This window comes from Panthera onca, chromosome C1 (assembly GCF_046562875.1).
Source record: "Panthera onca isolate mPanOnc1 chromosome C1, mPanOnc1 haplotype 2, whole genome shotgun sequence".
In the NCBI taxonomy this organism is placed as follows: domain Eukaryota; kingdom Metazoa; phylum Chordata; class Mammalia; order Carnivora; family Felidae; genus Panthera; species Panthera onca.
The window spans coordinates 157,893,999-157,909,011 of NC_138346.1; the positions used below are offsets into that span (position 1 = coordinate 157,893,999).

A 15,013-nucleotide genomic window follows, 5' to 3' on the forward strand; every position below is an offset into this window, starting at 1 on the left:
GGCCATGAGGTCTGTGGCTTTGTAACATAGACTAAGGCACTTTTGTGGGGGAAGAGAAAAACCACTGTATTTCAGTTCACATGCAAAAAGAATGTGGCCCAAGGCCAAGACCAGGGACTGACACAAACCTTCTCAGGACTCCCATGTACCAAGAGCATGGGAAAAAAAGGAGAAGGGCTGGCCCTCACTTCTCCCTCGATTCTCTGAGGCTGGGGGCAAAGGGAATGATTGAAGAGGACTGTAATCTTCAGACACATTTGCTCCTGAGTGGCTGGAAAAAAATCAGACTAAGATGATGGCTGCTCCCTTGTAGTAGAATGTCCCCCTTAACATCTTTGTGTGTGTGCGTGTTTGTGCACCTGTCTCTCCATCTGGGTAGGTGTCTTTCTTCATCCCCCTCTCTCTGTCTTTCTGTCCCTATCTTTCACTCTGTGTGTGTCTTCCTGTCTCTCTGTTCTGTCTGCCTCTGCAAGTCTCTGCTAGTCTGTCTGCCTCTGTCATGGTTGTTCAGTCAGGCCTGCATTCTAAGTTTTGTGGGGCCTAGGCACTTTGGCCCTCATGGGCTCCTTCCTTCATTTTATATACAAGTAAAAAGACCTATTTTATGGCTGCATTAGTAAAGAGGCAAGTATAATCCAGGATGGAGCCATTACTGTTTATTCATTAATATCATACTCAGTTTTTTTCTCCTGATTAAAAAAATTAAAACATTTTTGTGGGCCTCTAAAATTATTGTGAGAACGGTCGGTTGGGCGTCCGACTTCGGCTCAGGTCATATCTCACGGTCCGTGAGGAGCCCTGCGTCGGGCTCTGTGCTGACAGCTCAGAGCCCGGAGCCTGCTTCAGATTCTGTGTCTCCCTCTCTCTCTGCCCCTCCCCAGTTCATGCTCTGTCTCTCTCTGTCTCAAAAATAAATAAACGTTAAAAAAATTTAAAATTATTGTGAGCCTCAGGCACTGTGCCCTATAGTCAGAGTGTTTCTCTCTCTCTCTCTTTCTCTCTCTCTCTCCTCACACACACACACCACCACCACCACCACCACACCCAGCCAAACAGGAGACTAGCCTGCTTTCCCAACCTAGAAAAGTGTAAGCAAAATCATACAGTCTCCTTCTGCCCTAAGTTTTGGGCCCAATGTGACCTTGTTCCTGGACATTCTTCTGCTTCTCATAGATTAGGGTGATGACACTTGTCTTGTCCTTATGCTGGACGTTAAGACTGAGGCTTCTGGTGAAATAAAAATAGAAGTACACCAAGTGGGGGAGCCTGAGTGGCACAGTCGGTTGGGTGTCCGACTTCGGTTCAGGTCATGATCTCATGGCTTGTGAGTTCGAGCCCCATGTCAGGCTCTGTGCTGACAGCTCAGAGCCTGGAGCCTGCTTCGGATTCTGTGTCTCCCTCTCTTCTTGCCCCGCCCTCACTCACGCTCTGTCTCTCTCTCAAAAATAAATAAACATTTTTAAAAATATTTAAAAAAAAGAAAGAAAGAAATACACCAAGTGTGTGTTCCTGCCCACCTTAGCTCTAGGTTAGGCACAAGGGCTTCTCCATGCAGCCAGGTTTGGTCCACTAGACATCTGCTTCAGGGATGCAGCGGAAGCCCTGGGCAGGACTCAGATGCTCCTCTCCTCGCCTTGTTTCCTGCATCTCTTACCAGGAATGCTGGCTGGGTGAAGGCAGAGGATATGGGACCATCCAGCTCCCTTGTACTAGCACCCTATTGTGACACAACTCACACCCACCACCATCTCTCTGGATCCCTTGGCATCTCATACTTGAATTACCTGTTTGGAGGACTAACAAACCAATGACACATGGTAAGGGTCAGGAACAACTGGATTTGATCACCTTGGCCTATGAAGACTGAGACACTTACATGAGAAACCTTAAGAATCATGTGCCTCCGAACCTAACCATCATCCATACTCTATCCCCAGGACATAGTTTACAGGTTTGATATTTGGTTCTTCAACTTGTTTCTATAATAGTCCTAATTAAAAAGTCCCCTGCAAAATCCCTAAGCTTTTTGCTATCTCCCTGGGAAATAGAATAAAATGAAATTGATTTTCTTCTTTATCAGCAAAGCTTATAAATTGAAGGCACAAATCCCAGGAAGCCAGCACGTTAAATTTATCTTAATGCTACTAATTGGACCAAAAAAAAAATGCCCTTTTTTTGCTGGTTAAAGTTTTGAAAAGCAACTAAATCCCACATGTTTCAATCATACTTTCCTATTTCCTTTAGTCCCAGTATAACAGAAAATAGTCCAATATGTTTTTTAAGAAAAGATTTCTCACTTTTGGAAGAATAATTTGACCATTTCTAGCCCCAAACCTTTCCTTTTTGTCACGTTTTTGTTTACAATGATGTCCTCTTCCTATTTGCTTTTATTTGCTAAGAGATTTCGCTCTCTGATCCTTTGCAGTTACCTATACACATTTATCTTCTAATTTCCTTCTGGTCTCAGAGACCTGTCAACAGTTCACCTTATCTAAGATTAGAGGAAAAAAATTAAAATTCTAAATCTACTAATGGTAATACTTTAAAGCATAAATTTCTGTCCTTTCAATATCCTCTGCATATCTAACTCATTTCTCTGACATTTCCATTGGTTTGAACCAATCACAAAATTCTCATCTTCCAACAAGCAAGGACACAGAAGGATGAATGACAAAGGGATCAGGTTCCTAATAACATATTCATGAAGGTTCCCTTTTGCATGGTCACATGGAGTCTATAAGTTAGGCCTAACATGTGAAATTTCCAGACAATTTGAATCCCAACATCTGAAGAAAAAAAACGCCATCTATTTATTTATTAGCAGCTATGATCACACTCATTCAGAGAGGTTCACCTTGGAGGGCACAAAAGAACTGCAATGAAAACGCAAAGACAGATGCCTGCATGTCTATTTCCTGACTCCTCCCCTCCTCAGTATCATGGAAGAAGCATAGTAATCATAGGAAAACCAGAGCTTCGTTGCAAAGGAAAACAATCGGACTATTTAAAGTAATGACAAGAGGGGCGCCTGGGTGGCTCAGTCGGTGGAGCGTCCGACTTCGGCTCAGGTCACGATCTCGCGGTCCGTGAGTTCGAGCCCCGCGTCGGGCTCTGGGCTGATGGCTCAGAGCCTGGAGCCTGCTTCCGATTCTGTGTCTCCCTCTCTCTCTGCCCCTCCCCTGTTCATGCTCTGTCTCTCTCTGTCTCAAAAATAAATAAAAACGTTAAAAAAAAAATTTTTTTTTAAAAAAATAAAGTAATGACAAGATGTGCTGGGCTAACATTTCAAACCCTCGCTTAAGGTAGAAGATCAAAAGGTCAAGACATAGAGTAGCACAGTAGCACCATCCAAGTTTTTCTTTTTTATCTCCAGGAGATATGGTAGATCCTGGTCCCTTGTGCCTTCCCCTAAGTTAATGGGACAATGGACCCTGAACGGACTTCATGTCACTACTCAGGCATACAAAACACTTCAGTGAGTCTACCCCAGCTGCCTGAATGTGTTTGCATTTGTTGAAATATAAAGGCTCTATTATAACATACAGAAATAGATTTAAAAAATTAAATTATTATTAATTCTGCTAGCTAAGTACCACATCAAAACTCAATGTGAGTTAGAAAGAGAAAATACAGTTTCCTCCTTTAAATGAAAAAACAGATTTTCAGTACTATGTAACAGGAGCAAATAATTCTATCGCAGAAAACAAACAAAGCCAGTACCTAGCTGATGGTTTTCCCACCATGTCCCAGGGTGCTCCGGACTATTGTGGGAGCTCAAGGGTCACTGGGGGTGGGGGAGGGGGAGGAGGCAAACCCAGGAGAGAAGGGCCACTTCTATGGGTTTCACACAGTGTATCCTCCATCAGATACTGCTGCAAGAATGATTCCAGTGCTTTAGAAAATTAGCTTGAAAATATAGGTAATTCCTCTGACTTAGGAAAAATCACAGTAAACCTTTTCCCTGATAAATAGAAATTTGGGCCAGTTAAAAATATTTTTTTCTGGGGGCACCTGGGTAGTTCAGTATGTTGAGTGTCCTCTTGGTTTTAGCTCAAGTCATGATCTCATGTTCATGGGATCGAGCCCCACGTCGGGCTGCACACTGGCAACTTGGAGCTTGCTTGGGATTCTCGATTCTCTCTTTCTCTCTCTCTCCCTCTCTCTCTGCCCCTCCCCCGCTCATTCTCTCTCTCTCTCTCTCTCTCTCTCTCTCTGCCTCTCTCTCTCTCTCTCTGCCTCTCTCTCTGCCTCTCTGCCTCTCTCTCTCTCTCTCTGCCTCTCTCTCTCTCTCTCTCTCTGACCCTCCCCCGCTCATTCTCTCTCTCTCTCTCTCTCTCTCTCTCTCTCTCTCTCTCTCCTCTCTCTCTCTCAAGTAAATAAAATAAAATTTTTTTCCAGGTGTCATTGCAGTGCTGTCCATAGTGCTATAAACTGGAAATGAGCTAAATAATAATCAAGCATTGGCATATACTTTACAAAGTTTAGGCAGTATTAAAAATGATATTACAGTTTTAAACATTCTGACATGGAAGAATGTTCATAATAAACTTAAAGGGTTTAAAACAGGTAACAGAAGCTTAAGCATGGTATAATCTCATTTTACAATGTTCATGTATTTATGACCTATGAAGTTTATACACATATATGTAGAAAATATAAACGCACTTACACAGAGGAATATATATATGTGTCCATAAGCTTTTTGCCCCATTCTTCCCTCCCTCCCTCCTGAAATCCATCACAAAAGCTTATATAACGCGTCTCTCAGGATAGGACAAAGGAAGGAAAGTAATTGAATAAATGGAGCCGAGACTCCTTCCGCAGGAGGACAGAAAAGATGAGAAACACATGTAACATAATTTTTGTCTCCTCACACAAGGCAATTATATACTGTCGCTAATCACTTCAGGTGACTTGAAGCCATGGATTTTGGAATCAAAACGACTTCGAGATGTCCTACGTTTCCTGTTTCCAGTTTCCAGGTATCCTCCCTTTTCCATTAACCTTTTCCTCCCTTTTCCATTACTGCCTAAAGGTATTTCTGCCTCTCTGCCATTATCAGCTAAGCTAACATGGGTAGAAGTGCCCACCACAGCACCTGGCACCTGGTATGTCCTCAATCTGCGGTCCCGTCTTCCCTTTCCTTACTGTCAATTACACCTTGAAACATGCGAATGATCTTAAATAATAACAAACCTAGGCCACACAAATAACATTTTCTTGAAAACTCCTAAATAGGCCATATGACTGTGCAGCAAAGGGAGGTCTGGGATCTTCCCAAGGACCAAACATGTGAAAATGAGAACAAGACGCTGATTAAACCCAAACCACGACCAGTTTGTAGTCATTACTCTCTGGACCCGGCTCCAGAGTTCTGGCAAAACAGAAGGGCGCTGTCTGTGGGCCAGCTTTCACTTTGCAACGCTTTTCCCAGTGATCTTGGCCCCACTTGAATTCCCATCTGTGTGCCTCTGAACACTGTGTGCACTCTGCACAGATGAGGTGCAAGCACACTGGGGAGCAGCTGGCAGGGGCTCTCCCAGGCACACTGCGGGCCACTTCTGTCTGGCCAGCTTCAGGGCTGAAGACGCGGCCGCCACTGCAGTCTGATGCTTCCTCAGCCTGGACCCAAATGAGAACGTGTTTTGCGAAATCCATTCACCCCTTTACTCTATTAACGCAGAAAATAAACTCATAAAGTGTGCTCTTATTTCATGTTTTTGTGTTTTTTTCCTTCCCTAAGGCCTCTATGAGAAAATTTGCAGACTCAAGAGAGAAATTTATGTTGATTTCTAGACAGCATCTCAGGGTAATGATATCTTCAATTAAAAGAACAGAAAACTTACATTAAGGTGTCCTCACACAAATATCAGTTAGTGGCTTTGGGCAAGCTATTAAACCTCTTTGTGCTTTTGTTTCCCTATGTGTAAAGTGTGTAATAATGGTGAGTACTCAGAAGGCGATTATGATATTAAAGAGTCAAGTTTATAAAACACTTAGAACAGTGCATGGCACAGGGAGCACCTGGGTGGCTCAGTTGGTTAAGCATCCAGCTCTTGATTTTGGCTCTGGTCATGATCTCATGGTTCATAAGATCAAGCTTCCCAGTGGGCTGTGTGCTGATAGGACAGAGTTTGCTTGAGATTTTCTCTCTCCCTCTCTCTCTGCCCCTTCCCTGCTTGTGTGCTCTCTCTCTCTCTCTCTCTCTCTCAAAATGAATAAAATACTACATTTTTCGAGCACTTGGGTGGTTCAGTCAGTTGAGCATCTGACTCTTGATTTCAGCTCAGTTCATGATCTCATGCTTCGTGAGTTCGAGCTCCACATTGGGCTCTGTGCTGACAGCGTGGACCCTGCTTGGGATTCTGTCTCTCTCTCTCTCTCTGTGTCCTTCTCTTTCTTTCTTTCTCTCTCTCTCTCAAAAATAAATAAACATTAAAAAAAGAACAGTGTATGGCACAAAGTAAGCATTAGATAGGTGTTTGATCGGTAACTACATACATATGTAGACATACATACCTAAGTATGTCCTAGTGGGCCCAAGGAAAAGACATAGGTGGGCAGAAGAAAGGCAATAATCAGTGAGCATCTACTCTTTGTTAGGAAATTTCACATGTTACCTCATTTGTCTCTATGACCAAATGGGTATTACTGATCCCCTTTTAAAGAAAAGAAAACTCCAATAAAGAAAAGAAGCTCCAATAGAATACAGGGACTTGGCCAAAACTGCAAGTGAATGAGCTGGGATTTGAACAGAGGTTGATCCTAATCCAAACCTTTGTACTACACCATGCGCATAATATTAACAATGATAACAGCTAGCAGTTATTTTTCTCAATTCCACGCCTACGATTTCACTTAATTCTTACAAGAATCGTTGGTGATAGGACAGAGGACTAGCCCTGGCTCATGGTGCGTCCAACTCAATCTTTTGGCTCCGGTGAAAGCAGCCAGGGAAGAGCCAACACAAGATCACAGTCCTCACCCCCAACACAAACAGTGACAGAATTAGCTCCCCAAGTGGCACACTAGGTATTCATTCACCAAAAATAATAAACACTGAAAGAACCATACAAGAAACACAATCCATGCACTCCAGCTGGAAAGGACGTAGGTAGTTCTACGATGAAAACGGACAGTTGAAAGCAACAGTCTCTTCCTCACTCCATTAGCAACGTATTTTTAAGAACATATCCCTGCTTTACTCACACAAAAGGTAGAGATATACAAGTGCTGAAATAAATATAAATACACGTTCTGACATTTTTTCCAACTTTCTACTTTGGCATCACTGACTCAGAATCTCAAAAATGGTAGAGCGGAGAAAGAGAGAGACAGAAGAGAGGAAAGAAGGAGAAAAGGAGGAAAAAGGAGCCGGGAGAGACAAAGGGGAAAGAGAAGGGGAGATGACAGAAGGAAGGGAAAAGAGAATGACAGAGGAAAGAAAGAGAAAAGAAGGGGCAAAATGAGAAGGGGTGAGGAAGAGGCATGAACGAGAGGAAGGGGGACAGAAAAAAAGTTTATTGAGCACCCACTTTCTCAAAAAGCCATTATGATAAAGAAGCATTTAGCGCTCCCCCAGTTGAATCGCCCTTATCTCTACCCCATTTCTGCAACTGCATCTAGGAAGAGGATCTCTACCAAGTTTTGGAAACTTCCTTCCCAATTCTTCATATTTCATATTTGCATTCTGCAGAGACCCAGGCGAGGCTCCTGAGGTCAGCATGCCTGGGGAGTGACAGTTGTGCTCTGGCTCTACCAAGCTGGGGGACCTCCTGAGGCAATGGACACTGAGGGCTCCGCTCCTGCGTTGGACAGCAGCCGACAGCCCCTGCTCCGGGCACCGCAGCTGAAGCCAGCACTCTCAGGTGCTGTGCTCACTTGATTACGGCCACTACCTGCCTCTGACAAGCCACCAAGAACACTAATCATCCGTTCCCCACAAAAGAGTCCTCCTTCCCATTTCTTCTGTAACAATATCCCCTGAAGCTCCGGTGGCCTGTTGGATAGTGCGGGTTGATTGATAACGACTGTGTCTTCCCGCAGAAGATTCCACCCATGAGGATCCCAGATGGCGAGATGACTTGTGGTAATTTTCTCACTGAAGAACATTGGGCTCAGGCATCCAGGCCATATTCAGCAGAGAATCCTTTCCAGTTGAATCCACAGAGGAGACTTTTTACAGCCATAAGCCTTTACTTGAGTTGTTATCGGAGTTTTCCATCACTGACTGTTTAAGAAAATATTAAAAGGCTCCACACAGATTTCTGCTTTACAATTTCAGTTCCCCAGCCTGGCTACGTGTATTGGCATACAGTCCAGGGGAAGCGTGCTGCTGATGTCTGCTATCTGCTTCCTCACGTGTGCAGAAACTATTCCCGGAGGCCAGTTGGCTTCCTCCATCAGCAATAGGGACAAGGACCAGGATCAAGTGCTAGCCAACCCCTGCTGACTTAGTCGGGCAGGGGGCGTGGGGGGGGGGTGTCATGTCACATAATTGGGCTACAGAATGGTTTATCCTTTCTGGTCATTGTACTCAGTTCTTAGAAAACTCTGAATGTCCTTTTTGCTTGAGGGAAAGCACAGTGTGATGAATAAAACCATTTTGGAGTGCAACTCTCCTCATTTTAAATCCTGGCTTTTCCATGAACACATTAGCTGTGTGACAATAAGCAAGTTACTGGGCTTCTCTAAACCTTGGTTTCCTGGCCACTGAAACAGAAGAACTAACACCTCCCTTGAGAGGTGGGGTTTAGTAAGATCATGTAGGTGTGGCAGGCAAATTTACTAAAATTACTTTTTAAATTGTACTCTTCTTTAGTTTTTTATTCCTTCTCCTTTCAAGCAAGTAGACAAACTCATTCCTTGTCTCAGTGATTTGGGCTAATCAAAATGTAGAGGTGAACAGATATCAAAAGCCCCTCTTATATAAACACTAAAGTCCATTGAAAAAAAAAATGCCCAGCAATATTGGAAAATGTGATGTTGAGGGGACCCTGGGTGAGTCAGTTGGTTAAAAATCCAACTTCAACTCATAATCTCACAGTTTGTGAGTCTGAGCCCCACATCAGGCTCTCTGCTGTCAGCGCAGAGACCGATTCGAATCCTCTGTCTCCTTCTCTCTCTGCCCCTCCCCTGCACTCTCATTCTCTCAAAAATAAACATTTTTTAAAAATGTGATGTTAAAAGATACCATTTATAATAGCAACCAAAGAGATAAAGACCTAAGTTAGTAAAGATATAAATAGATAAAGCTAAAGATAGACTCAATACTATAAAATTATGAAAATGTCAGTTCTCGGCACAAAAACAGACATATAGACCAATGGAATAGAATAGAGAACCCAGAAATAGACCCACAAATATACGGCCAACTAATCTTTGACAAAGCAGGAAAGAATATCCAATGGAAAAAAGACAGTCTCTTTAACAAATGGTGCTGGGAGAACTGGACAGCAACATGCAGAAGAATGAAATTAGACCACTTTCTTACACCATACACAAAAATAAACTCAAAATGGATGAAAGACCTAAATGTGAGATAGGAAACCATCAAAACCCTAGAGGAGAAAGCAGGCAACAACCTCTTTGACCTCAGCAACAGCAATTTCTTGCTCGACACATCTTCAAAGTCAAGGGAAATAAAAGCAAAAATGAACTATTGGGACCTCATCAAGATTAAAAGCTTCTGCACTGCAAAGGAAATAATCAACAAAACTAAAAGGCAATTGACGGAATGGGAAAAGATATTTGCAAATGACATATCGGATAAAGGGTTAGTATCCAAAATCTATAAAGAACTTACCAAACTCAACACCCAACCACACACTTTGTGTGTCTGACATAAAGGCAGACAAAGGCAGGCAAACAGACAAAGGCACACAATGGAGAGTCCAGAAATGAGTCCACACATATATGGAAACTTGATAGGTGACAGAGACGTCATTGCAGATCATTGGGAAAAGATAAATGGTGTTGAGATAATTAATAGCCATATTCAAAAAATAAATGGAGGGCGCCAGGGTGGCTCAATCAGTCGAGTGTCCAACTCTCGATTTCGGCTGAGATTATGATCTCAGTAGTGAGACTGGCCCCCATGTGGGGCTCTGCCCTGAGTGGGGAGCCTGCTTGGGATTCGCTTTCTTCCACTCTCTCTGCCCCTCTCCCCCTGCTCCCACACTCTCCCTTAAATTAATTAATTAATTAATTAAGAAATAGGACCCCTCTTTCATGTCAAGTCAATTAAAGATCTGTATGTGGGGGGGTGGGAGGGAGAGGAGGGTGGGTGATGGGTATTGAGAAGGGCACCTTTTGGGATGAGCACTGGGTGTTGTATGGAAACCAGTTTGACAATAATAAACTTCATATATTGAAAAAATAAATTAATTAATTAATCAACAAAAGAAAAAAAAAGATCTGTATGTGTATATAGAGTGTCTGTGTGTGTGTGTGTGTGTGTGTGTGTGTGTGCCTATGTGTGTAAAATAAAGTTGGAGTGTGAAACAATTTTTATAAAACATCAACCTATAAATCATGAAGAATAGTTTGTTAGATTTAATCATTTACTTTTTTTAACATATTAAAATACATTATTTTTTAAAATGAAAAAAAGTAAAAATATGAATTGCAAACTGGGAAAAGATATTATAACATAAATAACCAATAGTAGATTAGTAAGGAGAATACATAAGAAGTTTTATAAATCAATTTAGAAGAGTAAAACAACCCAAATGCAAAATGCATAAAAGACAAGAACAGGTATTTCACAAAAGAGGAAATAAAAATACTGATAAACAAAAATTTTTTGACCTAATTAATTTGTCAAAGAAGTAAACTGAACCACAAAATACAATTTTCACAGGCCAATTTGGCAACTGCTTAAATTCTGGGCAAAACCAATATTGGGAAAGATGTGGAACAACAGCATATCTTATATTTTTGTATTTCAACTTGTATTGAAAATAATTTTATTCTATATTGGAAAGTAACTTTGCTTTACCTAGTAATATTAAAAACTGTGCATGATCTCAGTTAGCAATGTCATTCTTAAATATATATGTGCATTTGAGAACTTCCACCCGGGCACCAGCACAAGAGATGCCTGGCAGCATCATTCATGATAGTCTCGAACTGGAACCAACTAAAGGTCCATCAACAGTAGACAGATGAATATGCTGTGGTTTCATTACACACTGAAATGCTGTATCACAGTGAAGACGTCCATCGACACAGACGAATCCCATAAACAGTGCGGAATGAAAAAAGCAAGTTATAGAAGAATAAACACAGATGGGATCTTTAGTATAAAATTCAAAATCATACAGCATTAAATAATATATTATTGGGAAATATATACATGGAGTAAAACCATATTTAAAAAAGCAAGATATTAATAAACACAAAGAAACCTTATCTCCGGCATTGAATGTGGGAGGCACAGCTAGCAAGGACTAGAAGCAGCCTCCAATGGAATTGGTAATACTCTAGCTCTTAAGCTTGGTCGTAGCTCTATGGAATTGCATTATGTATATTATTCTTTATATATCTTACATGTTACATATATTTTTATATGTAAGAAATATTTCAAAATATTTTTAATGACCTTGTGGGATCCAGTGAAGACTATTAAGTTCAGAGAAGTTTGATGAGAGAGGAAATCTTTATATTCTGAAAAGCTACCCCAAGCCAATTGCTTCTCTCTCCTAGAAGATGTGGTATGCAACTATAAAATCTGGAATCGCTTCAGCTATTCCCCTTCTCTTCAAAAAAAGGAATAGCTCTTAGGATCAACCTCACATTACAGTCACCCGAATATAGAAGAATCAAACTGGTATCCTGCGACACTGTTAAACTACCAAATCAAATCAATCTTAAAGCTTGCACTGCCAGTGGATAAGCTAGATATATACATCAGTAAATTTCCTTTTTGTTTAAAAAACATAAGTGCTAGAGGAAGTAATTTTCTTAAATACGAAGAAAACCATCAAGTAAAAAAAGAAAAGATCTACACCCACATCTCCAGCAGTGGAGACTCCAGTACTGTCCAGGGAAGACCTCAGGATGGTTCCTAGGCACCATCTGGGACCAGAGACAACTGGTCTAGTGTAGACAAACGAACAATGATCAGAACTTTGGCATAGCACTAACTATAGCACAGCCCCAACGAAGGCCACAGTTACACTTCCTGCCACCCAGGAGGGATGGGGCTTTAAAATCAGAATTTAGGGGCACCTGGGTGGCTCAGTCGGTTAAGCGTTCGACTTCGGCTCAGGTCATGATCTCACAGTTTGTGGGTTCGAGCCCCACATCAGGCTCTGTGCTGACAGCTCAGATCCTGGAGCCTGTTTTGGGTTCTGTGTCTCCCCCCACCCTCTCTCTTTCTCTCTGCCCCTCCCCCGCTCGCACTCTGTCTTTATCTCAAAGATAAGTAAACGTTAAAAAATTTTTTTAATAAAATAAAAATCAGAATTTAAAATTTCAAAAAATAAAATGTGCTATTTCTTGCCTGAGTTTGTAGACCAAGATTCAAACCTGCTACATTGGCAAAGCTCCAACACAGAATTTCTCAAAAGTAAGCTTTAGAGAACACTACTCCCTCATGAAGAAAGGTTTCATGGTTATACAGGTTTAGGAAATGTTGCGTGCTACAACCTGTTCTTATTGATTCACAATGCACCTTAGAAAATTAAACCCCTGCAATGAATCTTTCCCTAAATGCATTTAAGCAATGAACTTTTCTAGAGGAGCATCTATCACAAGCTGAGAAACTGTAATTGCTAAACACATTTTAGAAAACACTGTTGCCACACAGCAGAGGCAGCTGGCCTCTCTGTCTACAGGGATGCCATACTATCATCCTTTCACGCCATGTTCAAAGCAGAACCCGAGGCGCCCTCTATTGCCACCTCAGAGACTGACACTTTCCCATTCCCTAGTGGAGCAACGGCCTTCTGCCAGGTTTGAATTCACCACGAGATGAAGTTTGACATTCCCCAATGTTGAGTGCTTGCTTCTGCTGTCATAGTAACAAACTGTGGGTGAAAGTCTCCACCAGTAACTGTTCCATCACAGAGGTCTGTCAAGAACACAGTAGGAGAGCACCCGGGAAAAGCATTCCCTTTCGATCCCCGGAGCCTTAGAATACCTTTAACCTTTCCTTTTACATTTACCCTTTCCTTCAGAGATTAGAAATGGGACAGAGAGGGCTAGGGCTAGCATTTTAAAAATAATATCAGAATCACATTAGAATGTAGTAACTCCAAACTATAGAACTGCTGACATTCTTTTATTGATTGAAGAAGTTTGGGCCGCAGAAATAGCTTGAAGTCATGTTCCACTCAAGGTTTTTGAATTGCTTACTAGCGGATTCCTGATGTGGAATGATGAGTTATGGGAGAAGAGGCTGATCAGAGATAAGGTTGAGCAAAGTGAAATGCCTGAATTACTGGAGACTGGGAGAGGTTGGGCAAACTCATGAAGACTGCTCCTGCTGGCTCCAGCATGCTGTGCTATTAAAAGAGTTACAGAGACAGAGTTCACAGCAGGATCCTCCAAACTTCACTTTGCATAGCAGGTGTGTTCTTAAAAGGCTGTGGGTAAATTAGGATCTTTATAAAAACTTTAAAAATTTAATATGAGTTGGAACAGACTCAGAGTCCAGTATTTGAGTTGGAGAATTAGGATAACACTTGTAAATAATACATAGTATATATGTACCCACAAGTGCATACAATATATAATCCAAGCATAGTTTGAAGGGGTTTTTCATTATTGAGCTATGACAACTAAGGAAAATTCTCTGTATCAATCCATTTTACAAAGATTAAAAGGGAAAATACTATAATATTAACTACATCTGACTTTAGATGTGGTGATTATTGCTCATCTTTTTCTTGCTTTTAGTTTTATATACACTCCAAAGTTCCTGTGATAAATGGGACTCACTTCTGAGCCATGTAACATGTTCCCGCTGAATGAAGTTGTGAGGTGCCACTAGCTTTAGAAATGGCCAGAGATTTGTGTTTGTTTTTTTTTTTACAAGAGACCTCCATAGTATATACAGCACAAGAGTGGTACAAGGTCTATGTGTGTGGGGAGGTAAACTTTCAGGAACATCATTCTACCATATGAGTATAACAAAATTTACCTTCACATCTTGAGGGGATATTTAGATGGTTTCCAATTGTTCCCTATTGTAAATCAAGCTATGATGTAAATCTTGGCTCCAATGTTCTCTTTCTCTTTTTTAGAAAAAAGTCTCAAAAGTAAGATTAATGGGTCAGTGAATATTAATGTCCTAAAAATCTCAAAGCATATTGCATATTGCTTTCCAGACTGAAATACCAAGGAATATTTCTACCAAGAACATACAAGTGGATCTGTCTTAATTTATTAGCTTTACAAATTAAAATTTTTGTTTAACCTTTACCAGTTTGACAAACAGAAAATGATGTCTCATTCTAGTTCAGTTTTCATCTTCTTGGATTCTAGGAAGGTTATACCTTTTTTCCTATAAGTTTATTTGCCATTGGTATTTCCTCTTTTGGGAACTGTGACTTCTTCCTCTCAACTCCATTATCCATTAATGTTTGGGTTTTTCCCCCCTCAAGATGTACATAAACTTTTTTACATTAAGCTCATTCATCTTTTGTCAAATATGTATTGCAAATGTTTTTCTGGTTGTGTTTTAGTTTTTTATGTGATAAATAACATGTTCTCCCCCAATTTTTTCTTTGCTTTTAAACCTTCAGAATCCTTCTCTATTCAGTGATCAAATACTCACTAAATTCCCTTAGAGTTTTTGTGATTTTTTTCATTTAAATTCTAATCCATTGAGATTTTTATTTCTATCTATGATATGAGATGAAAATAGAACTTGATGTTTCCCCAGATATCTCATTTTCTCAACATTCTTTTCCTGGCAATACCCTCTTTATCAAATATATTAAATTATTCTATATAGCAGGATATATTTCTCTTATAACAGAACAAATGTTATAATTTTAAATTTATA

The 15,013-nt window shown here is 40.9% G+C and overlaps 1 protein-coding gene across 4 annotated transcripts in view; it reads right to left on the minus strand.

Moving 5' to 3' along the window:
• The window catches only part of ST6GALNAC3 (ST6 N-acetylgalactosaminide alpha-2,6-sialyltransferase 3), a 533,022-nt gene that overhangs the window by 332,471 nt on the left and 185,538 nt on the right, over positions 1-15,013 (minus strand). Inside the window, exon 1 of one of the 4 annotated variants that reach the window (XM_078451775.2) lies at positions 1,518-1,885. The exons of the other annotated variants lie outside the window; for them this stretch is intronic. The gene's annotated coding sequence lies outside the window, so the exon portion shown is untranslated. Of the gene's footprint in view, positions 1-1,517; positions 1,886-15,013 lie in introns of those variants that run through there. 4 annotated transcript variants of the gene reach the window in all.